A 10544-nucleotide genomic window follows, 5' to 3' on the forward strand; every position below is an offset into this window, starting at 1 on the left:
CCACACGGCTCTGCTGCTGCAGAAACAGCTGCACCCCTCTGGTTCCCCTCTGAGTGCTGAATCAGCGACCTCAGTGCTTCCCCGAGAAGCTCCAGGTCCTCCAAACTGCCTCTGCCTCTCCAAAAAGGCCTCTTTGCCTTTCCAAGCTTTGCCTCAGGCATCACGGGCAGAAATTCCGTGCAGGAGCTCCCCTGGCTCTCAGGGAAGGGGCAGGAGCTCTGTGCCAGGCAGGAGCTCTGTGCCGTACCCTGAGAGCAACAACGAGCCTTAAACATCCTCCTAAACCCTCCTAAACATCCAGCCTAAACCTTAAACCCTCCTAAACAGCCAGCCTAAACCCTAAACCCTCCTAAACAGCCAGCCTAAACCCTAAACCCTCCTAAACATCCAGCCTAAACCCTAAACCCTCCTAAACATCCAGCCTAAACCTTAAACCCTCCTAAACATCCAGCCTAAATGTTAAACCCTCCTAAACAGCCAGCCTAAACCTTAAACCCTCCTAAACATCCAGCCTAAACCTTAAACCCTCCTAAACAGCCAGCCTAAACCCTAAACCCTCCTAAACATCCAGCCTAAACCCTAAACCCTCCTAAACAGCCAGCCTAAACCTTAAACCCTCCTAAACAGCCAGCCTAAACCCTAAACCCTCCTAAACATCCAGCCTAAACCCTAAACCCTCCTAAACAGCCAGCCTAAACCCTAAACCCTCCTAAACAGCCAGCCTAAACCCTAAACCCTCCTAAACAGCCAGCCTAAACCCTAAACCCTCCTAAACATCCAGCCTAAACCCTAAACCCTCCTAAACAGCCAGCCTAAACCCTCCTTCCCCTGCCAGGTGATTAATTAGGCTGTGTCTAATGAGCTGTGCACAGCACCCTGGCTTGGTCAGGGCACGGAGCAGAGGGATGGAGCAGCACCAAAGCTGCTGCACCCACCTGCTCGGTGAGGTGTTTGACTCCAGGTTCTGCTGGCTCAGAACAGGCCAGGAACGCCCACAAAGCTGGGAAGCAGCAGAATGCTGGCCCTGCTGGAGCTGGGAGCAGGCTGGAGTTGGATGGAGGGGTTCTGCCTGTGCATCACCAGGGTTTGGTGTCCCCTGCCCTGGCCCCTGCGGGTTTATTTCCCTGCCTGCGCTGAGGAGAGCTCTGTGCACGCTCAGAGCTCCTTCCAGCGCTCCGGTAAAACCGCTTGCACAGACGGAGTTCAGGGCAGGAATGTGAAACCCAGACTTTAGCAAACCCCACTCAGCCGCTGTCCAGAACAGCCTGGAAGATCTGAAGTCTCCCAAATTTAAATCCACCAAGAACGAGCTTTTGCTGCCGGCTCAGTGCCCGAGTTTCTCATTTTGTTTACTCCGGTGTTGATCCCAACTCAGGTTGGTGTCACTGAGGACAGGGGTCAGACCCAAACGTTCTGCCTCGAGCTCTTTAATCTCCCACCCTTCATTTTCTGTGCCAGACCGAAAGCTACACCAAAGAACCACCGGTGCTTTTTGATGGATTCAATCAGGGCAAGTATTTTGGGGACCTGAACACACAAAGTGCCATTTGCCATTGTTCCCAGCACTACGGAACTAAAAGAGCTCAGGGAGAGTTAATTGGATTTTTTTTTTTTATTTTCACTCTCCTGGTCCCCAACTCGTAGATTAAATCCCAGCTATTATCAGGAATATTACGACCAAGGACCTATGGCTTGATCCGAAGCCCCTGGGAAAGGATTTGTGTTGTGGCGTTTGGCAGAGATCTTACAGTTGCAGAAAGGAATCGGGTTTGGAGTCATTCCTCGTTAATTAAAAGCGATCCCGCATCCCTTCGGAGCGTTCCCTGCTGCCCCTCCTGAATGCCCTCCTTTCCTTGGCAATTACATAAACCAAGCCTCTGAATGGGGGCGGAAAAAAACCAGCTTTAGTGGCTTAGAACAATGCCCAGCATCTTCTGGCTCTGACCTGGTTACCACCCTATTCTCTGTCCTGGGCAATTAAGGGGTTGAGCAGTGCAGCAGCCTGGCTGTAATTAAATGAGCTGGCCCCGGTGGCAGAGCGCTGGGAAGTTGGTCCAGTGCTTTAAAGCTGCTGCAGATGCTTGTCCGGGGGTGTCGTCCTGATTAATTGGGATTCCACGCTCATTGATGCAGCTGCAGGGAGGGTGGGGAGGGCGGGAGGGGAAGGGCAGCGGGGGGGGAGGTCCTTGGGGTGTGCAGGGGGGGTTCTGCCCCTTTTCTCCTGGATCAGTTAATGGGAAGGGGCTCCAGAGCACAAGCCCGGTGTTACCTGGTCCGGGTGGAAGAGGGAAGTGCCATAAATTAATAATTCTGAAGCCACACCACCCAGTCCAGGTGTGGATCCCACACAGGGCTCCCGAAGCCCTAAGAGAGGAATCCTGGATGGTGGGAGCTGGGGGAGATCACCCAGCCAAAACTGGGCTGCCCTTTCTTAGGAAGGATCATGTGGAAGGGTCTGGCCCGCCAGGAGACACTTCAGAATTCCCACTGATGGTGGGGATTTGGGAAGTACAAGGAAATCATTGGAAAAATCTCCCTCATGGTCAGCTCTGCTCCTTACACGAGTAAAAACTCCTCTGTGGATGCCTCCTGTGGCACTGGAGATTTGGGCAGGTGCCCCTTTTGCTGCCCTGTCCTCTGCTGAGGGCAAAAGTTGCACCTGAAGAGTGGAATTCACATTCCCTTTGTGCTTGAGTCGGGCTCGGTGTTCCTTATTTCCCTGCTCCAGCCCTTTTCTGCCCTGCTCGCACAGCCCCGCTCCTTCCCTTAACATCTGGATCCAACTACCCGCAGCAGGATCCCTGCAGCACATTCCTCCCCTCCCTGCTGCCCCTGTCCTGCTCACAGAGGCAAGAAACACAAAGAGGGGGAGGTCAGAGAGAGAAAAAGGAGGACAGGCGTGATGGAGATGTTGGGAGGTGGAGTAATTTTTTCTTTGCCTTTCCTGGACTCAGCTCTTGGCCTGTGTGGCTCTCAAATGGTGCAGAAGCACAGGAATCCCATTTAAAAATCCCATTAAAATCCATCGAAACAAGTCTTCCAAAGCTGTCCCCATCCCTGGAAGTGTTTAAAGGCAGGGTTTGGAGCAGCCTGATTTAGTGGAAATGTCCCTGCTCGTGGGACAAAATGAGTTTTAATGAGTTTTAAATCCCCAAACCGTTGTGGGATGCTATGAAAGCTGCCCTCAGTGGGCAGAGGGAAAAACCTTCCAGCACTTTCCAGGGATGGAAAGGGCTTGGAATGCTCTTCAGGTCTGTCCCAGAGCCCAGCCCCACAGCTGGGTGAGTGGAGATCCCTGGGCACACAGAAAGCTCCGTGCTGTGTTTTGGGAATGGAGCAGCGCAGGAGGGCAGCGTTAATTAAAGTCCATCAGCGCGTTGGGAGATTAAAAACGGGCAAGGTCTGGGAGCAGCAACTGCTCGGAGCCCTGGATCACATGTTCCCATCAAAGCAACCAAACATCCTGCTGGGAACATCTGAAATAACAGCCCCCAGGGACAGCCTGCGAGGGGGGAAGGAGCTTTCATGTCTCTTCCAACCCAAACCACCCCATGAATAAAAGTGGTGCCTCTCCAAGCGTCCCTCTGCTGCTGAGGAATCCAGGCAGGGAGATGCTCTCCACCACATCCCCGCTGCTGCTGGCTTGGGAGAAAAGGTCACTTAAACTAGCACAGTTTAGGCTGGAATGATCCCTGTGGGAATTAAAATGGGAAAAAAAAAATAAATAAAAAACAACAACAATAAAAATCCTCCAAGTGGTGAATTTTTAATTGGGAGCCTGACCAAAGAGCAGATAAAGCAATGCCAGCGTGGGGCTAATATCCTTTAAAACAAAAAGGATGCCGATTTTTCCGTGCAAGATTATAAATCTCAGTGAAGCCCTCAAATTCTAAAAAGGATATAAATCTAATTAAAGTGATATAAATCTAACAGGAGAAATAGACTGTAAATCCAGCCAAAATGATATCCATCTAAGGAAAGCAATGCAAATGCACCAGAAACACCATAAATAAAATCAAAGCAATATAGAAGATGTAACGGAAGCAATCCGAACCCTAAATCAAGTGCTATAAATACAGCGGGATGATCTAAAACTAATTAAAGTGATTTATAAAATGGACATTTTGAGAAGAATCACAGCCCACAGAAGGGGAGAGGAGCTGGAGAGAGGGACCAGGAGGGGTTTTTGAGCAGTAGAAACACAAAGAATCGACCAAGGTTAATGAGGGGCTGTGCTCCAGCTGCAAAAAGGCTCAGGGAAGCTCCTCTTCCCCACAACTCCGAATCCCATTTTGTTCTGACCCACATTTCACGGGCCAAGGCAGCGAAATGGGGATGGTTTCGTGGGGTAAATGGTGGAAATAATGCCAGGGCAATGTCAGAATCCTCCAGCCCAAGGTAGGTCCCGGGACCTTTGGGGGTTCCTCAGCCAGGCAGGAATTTGTGGGAGCTCAGCCAGCACAGCCCTGACGTTTCCCCCCCTACTCATTCCCAACCCAAATTTTCCTGTGTGCAGTGAAACGACAAAAAGAAAATGAAGGATTTGGGGATTTTCTCCACCCCCCTTCACCTCCTGTGTTTAAAGGCAGAACTGTCCTAAATCTGCTGTCGGAGAGAGACAGACACAGTGAGGAATATTTTTGCCTTAAACTGCAAAAATCTCATTTTGTAGTTTCCATTTTCCTCCACTGGCACATAAAATAAGTTCCTAAAAGTCTTTTTTTTTTTTTTTTTTCTTTTCACTTGAGTGATGCAATAATTGACCTAATCCAGCCACAATCCAAATAATCATAATCAATAATGCTGCTTGTCTTTGGGGAAAAGAAAAAAAAAAAAAATCAATTCCAGAAAATAACCAGGTCTGCTTAAAATTCTGGCTGCCTTTAGCGAAAAGAAAGAATTTTCATTCTGAATAATAAACCACCCTCAGTTCAGCTTTACAATTGTGCTTTTGCCTTCCAATCTTCCTCCAAAGTGCCATATGTTTTAGTCTTGCCACTCCAACATTTGCTCGTGCTTGAAAGTCATTTGGCATTTCTGCATCTGCAGTGGCCTGAATTTAATTTTTGGTGGGGTTTTTTTGTTGTTTTTTTTTTTTTTTTTTTTTCTTTTTTTCTTTTTTAAGAGCAAAAGAAAAAAAAATCTGTTTTGTGGAAACTCGCTGGGAAGCAGCAACCCCCTCCCCAAAGCCCCAACCCCAACAATTCATGTTCGAAAATCAGCCCGGAGGAAAATGCAAATTTTTTTTTTTTTTTTTTTTCTGGCAGATTTAGCTGGAAATATTTCCTGTGCTTTCCTGAAACGTTAAGGCAAGATTCAGCAGCCACTGAGTCAAACAACTTTAATAAATAAATAAATAAATAAACAAACAAACCCAAGTTAACCAAAATGTCTATTTAGATTTTTATGGACACCTGGGGACAGCGTTTGTGTCAATGGGGGTCTTTAAATGCATTAGAATTATAATAAATTATGTAACATAATATAAATTATATCACATCATATTATATTGATATTAATATTATATTATAAATGTTTTATATTATTGTATGATATGATATGATATGATATGATATGATATGATATGAGATATGATATGATACTATATGATTTGATATAGTATTATTTTATTTTATTAAATTATATTATTTTCTTTTCCTGGAATCATTGGGATCAGCTTGAAACAAGCAGCTGGAGATGAGCAGGACAGAGTCACCACTTTTGCCGTTCTGCCTGTGATTTAAGGTTCCTCCTGCCAAACCTCCCAGAACTCAGTTCCTGGAATGGAGGACGTGGGCAGAGCACCAGCATCCCCTAAATGCCAGCCTGATTCAGGCTGGAAGGAATGAGATGGGACTCTTGGAATGCATGAGTGAGCTGGAAATTGGGAAATGGCGGGGAATTGGGAAGGAGGTGACAGAGCTGTCACACAGCAGCCCCAGAGTGGCACAGGGGCACAGCAGAGCCTCCTGCTCTTCCTGGGCTCTCAGGCTTGTGAGAACAGCAAAAGTTCTCTGGTTTCATGGGATAAATTCTCCTGGGATTGTCCTCCTGGGACAGATCTTACACCAAAGGAGGGTTTTACCTCTGGAATCAGATCTGGGGGAAGTGTGTCTGTGGGCACGGGGGGCAGGATGTGGCTATGGAATCCTTTCTTCTTTTCCTTTCCTGGACTCAGCTCTTGGCCTGTGTGGCTCTCAAACGCTGCAGGAACACAGGAACCCCATTAAACCCCACCGAAGTAACTCTGCCAAAGCTGTCCCCATCCCTGGAGGGCTGTGGGCATCCCCACACCGCGGGGCTGGGCAGGGATTCCCAGCCAGGCTCTTCCCATCCTGCTCTCGGCTGGGTGAACGCACAGACGGACAGACAGACAGACACGGGGATAACTGAGCTCCGGGGGCACGGAGCGCTGCTCTGTGCTGTCGCTGCAGCCTGCCTGGTGGCTGCAGGGGGACAGGGGCTGGCCAGAGCAGCCTGGGGCACAGGGACAGCGCCTCAGTGCCAGGGCACCGCGCAGCTGCTCCTCAGGAACAGCTCGGGACTAACGCTGGATGGAGGTCTCGGCTGGGTGATGCCAGTGAGCCGCCACATTTGAGGTGGTGGAGTAAAATCCCTCCTGTGCCCGTTCCTGAAGTCCCTGCAGCAGCTCCCAAACCCTGATCCTCTTCCCAAATCTGCTGTGATTCCCAAATCCTGCTGCAGTTCCCAAACCCTTCTGCACATTCCACACCCTCCTGCACTTCACAAACCCTGTCCCTTCTCCCAAACCCTGCTGAAGCTCCCAAACCCCATCCTGTTCTCAAACCCCTCTCCACCTCCCAAACGCTGTTCCTTTTCCCAGATCTGTCTCCAATTCCCAAACCTTCCTGCAGCTCCCAAACCCTGCTCCCACTCCCAAACATTTCTCCAGCTCCCAAACCCTTCTGCTGTTCCCAAACCTGCCTTAATTCCCAAACCCTTCTGTAATTCCCAAACCCTCCTGGTGCTCCCAAACCCCTCTGTAATTCCCAAACCCTCCCGGTGCTCCCAAACCCCTCTGTAATTCCCAAACCCTCCCAGTGCTCCCAAACCCCTCTGTAATTCCCAAACCCTCCTGGTGCTCCCAAACCCCTCTGTAATTCCCAACCCCTCCCGGTGCTCCCAAACCCCTCTGTAATTCCCAAACCCTCCCAGTGCTCCCAAACCCCTCTGTAATTCCCAAACCCTCCCAGTGCTCCCAAACCCCTCTGTAATTCCCAAACCCTCCCAGTGCTCCCAAACCCCTCTGTAATTCCCAAACCCTCCTGGTGCTCCCAAACCCCTCTGTAATTCCCAACCCCTCCCGGTGCTCCCAAACCCTGCTCCAGCTCCCCGGTGACGTTCTCCCGCCACGTGGCTCCTGGAATCAGTCCAGCCTCCCTCATCAGTCTCTCCCCAGCCCAAGGTTGGTGTCCCCACAGCAGCGAGATGGAGGCAGGCCAAGGGACAATCTGTTCCTCATTGAGGTCATCCCGCAGTTTGCTGCTGATGTGGCGTTTGGGGGATGGAGCAGAGCAGAATCAGATAAATAATCCCTTCCTCGCCTGGTGGAGCAGCAGGAGCACGAGGCCAGCAAAGGAAACCAAACTCTTCCAGGTGACCTTTTACCCTGCTCCCACACCAGTGGGGGGGAAAAAAAACCCACAGCAGCTCCAGCTGGGCACGGTGTCAGACTTTACAGGAATATTTTTCTTATCTCCAGTCAGTCTTTCCAAAGCTGTTTTTCTTTTAATTTTGGGGGGAATCTTTTTGGTGGTTTTTTTTTGTCTCTCTCTCCCAGTTCTTTCAGGGCAGGGGCTTCCCCCAGCCCTGCTCTCCAAGCTCTCCAAGCTCTCCCTGCTCCCCTGCAGCCCAGCCGAGCTGCTGTGTCATTTTAATGACCCACCTCAAAGCGCAGCTGCTGAGCTCAGGCATTTTGTCGGGTTCTGGTGAAAAATCACAGCTGTCTGAGAGTTTCCTGTTCCCCTCACTCGCCCTCCCCCCTTTGAGGAGGTGGGGAAAGCAGGAATGCAAAAGCTGAGAAGCCTCCAGAGCTGGGAGTATTTTTCTTCCCTCCAGTCCAGCTTCTGCCTTCCCTTTCTGTGGCAGGTGAGAGAAATCAGCAGCACCTTCTGAGAAGCCACCCCAAAAACTGGAGACTCGAATCCCCAGAGCTCCCAACCCTCCCTCAGGAGAGGCCTAAACTCTGAATTTCAAATATTCCAGAGGCCGGAGATGTTTGGCTCGAGCCGTGCCTCTGGAGTTTGGGATGTGCCTTTCTCCCCAGTGGGTTCCACTATCAGCTGGTGACTCAGGGAAGCAGAAGAAGCATAAAAGGAGGCACAAGGGGACTCAGGAGCTGGAATCAGACCGAGCTGCCAGTGGAAGCCTCCTCTGTTTGACCAAAGCACTGTGGCAGGAGCTCAGGGATTGATTCAGGACAGAACAGGTCGCTCCTGCTTGTGCCCTGCCCCGCCAACAACTTCCAGGCCAGGCAGACTTGGAGCTGAAAGTGCCAGGCTGGAGAGAATCCCTCCTGCTGCTGGTGGGTCAGGAATTTCCCCTTGGCTCTGAGGAAAGCTGCAGCCCAGGATTAACCGAGCGGTGCCTCACGCTGCAGGACAAATCACATCGAATTCCCTTCACAGCTCAGGGCCAGCAGTGCCAGAGAACGCGAATTCCTGGCTGGGATGGAGCCACGGAAGGGTCAGGGCACTCCTGTCAGGGGAAGAGAGACCTCTTGCTGGAGATAAGAGGCATTGGGCACAGCGGGAGGGAGGCAGAGCCTGGGGCACCGGGCTTTGCTTGCTCACAGCAGAGGCAGGAGGGAAAATGCTCCTGAGGCTCATGGAAGAGAAATCTCCCCTTCCCTCCTTCCCAGGGACACGCCTAAATCTGCTTTTGGGACCCTCTGGGATTCCCAAAAGCTGCTCCCCCCTTGCCCAGCCCTCCCAGGAGGTGAGGAAGGAATGACCCCATTGTCCAGCTGCAGGACAGCACCCCGGCAGCCCCTGAGTCAGGATTTTGGCAGCGTGGGGGCTGCTGCGTGCCTGCAGCCCTCATCACAGTGAGGATGGGGCTGGGGGAGGTGGGAAGGGGATGGATTCCCATTCCCTGGCTCCAGCCAGGCTCTGATCTCAGCCCTGGAAGCACGTGTAGGACGGGAGCCACTTCATCCCTTCTCCTCTCCCGTAACCTCAGCCAGGGCCCTTCCCACGTGGAGAACGTGGCTCTGTTTCAAGGGACAAAGTGCAGGAGTTTCTCATTAACAGGGAATGAAAAGTGCCTGCTGGGATCCAGCTGCGCCCGGCTCCCTCGGAGGAGGGAGGAAAAGTGCCCGGGGGAAAGAAAGAGGTGGAAAAGGAAACCAAAGCAGCACCACTGCCTCGCACTCAGGGCTCTGAGCCTCGTCCCTGCACTCCTTTCCCTGTGGACCCTGCTGGACCCACACTGGCCCCAGCGTGGCCTGATCCCCAAATCTTTTGGGGGATGGCAGCTGGAACGGCCTCGACCCCGGCGTAACCCCCAGCAAACCCTCTCTGCACATCAGACCCCCACCTGGGGCTGCCCAGGCGCCCTCAGCCCAGCCCGGGATGCTGGGAGCGGGGAGCAGGAAGGGCACTGCCTGCCCAGGGTGTTTAGGAGCAGAGAAAAGGGTGAAGAGGAGCAGCCTTGCACTGTTTACATCACCTCCAAAGAGAAGAAGCCAAGCTGTGATCCCCCCCCCAGGCAGCTCCCAAAGAATTTACCCGACATTCCGAGAAAAAGGCCTCTTTTTTTATTTTTTTTTCCTTCTTCTTTTTTTATTTTTTTTCTTTTTCCCACCTACGGAGTTGGCTGCAAAAGCAGCCTCTCACTGCGCAAGAGGAGGAAAAAAAAAAAAAAAAAACAACCCACAAGCATATTGTTGGGGAGAGCCCACTCCTGCCAAAGATCCTGACCCACGTGGGCCGGGGCTGGGAGCAGCAGTGGGACAGGGAGGGAATAAAGTGGCTCTTTATGCGCTGGGGGTGATGCACAGAGCTGGAAAGGTCCGAGTTTCTCAACAGCCCCGAGAGAGGGATCTTCCTTCTGGGAAAAGGGAATAAAGGAGGAGAATCTGAGCAGCAAACAGAGATGTGCCCGGAGCACGGGAGAACCTCCTTGGGCTGCAGCACATCCAGGTGAAGGAGCACAGGGAGGGCTGTGGGAGACGTGAGGGGAAAGAAGGGGAAAAGCTGAGCTTGGATCCAGCAGGAGCACAGCTCTCCTTCCACTGCTCCAGGGAAACCCAGCCCAGGGAACACTGTTTGGGATTGTTAATGGTCGAGGGAAATGTGCTCTGCTCCCACGCCATGGTGACCATGGTGGTGGTGCTGAGCGCTGGACTCGATGATCTCAAAGGCCTTTTGATCCCACCTCCGCTGCACATCCAGCACTTCAGCTCCCCTAACGTGAGCCGGGAGCTGGCAGCATCTGCTCCCCTGCGCTCCCCGCAGCAGGGACCGGTGCTCCTGGCCGGGCTGCCCTGCCCATCCCTGCCCACCTCCCGCTGCAACCTCGTG

Source organism: Hirundo rustica, chromosome 23 (assembly GCF_015227805.2).
Source record: "Hirundo rustica isolate bHirRus1 chromosome 23, bHirRus1.pri.v3, whole genome shotgun sequence".
NCBI classification, from domain to species: Eukaryota; Metazoa; Chordata; class Aves; order Passeriformes; family Hirundinidae; genus Hirundo; species Hirundo rustica.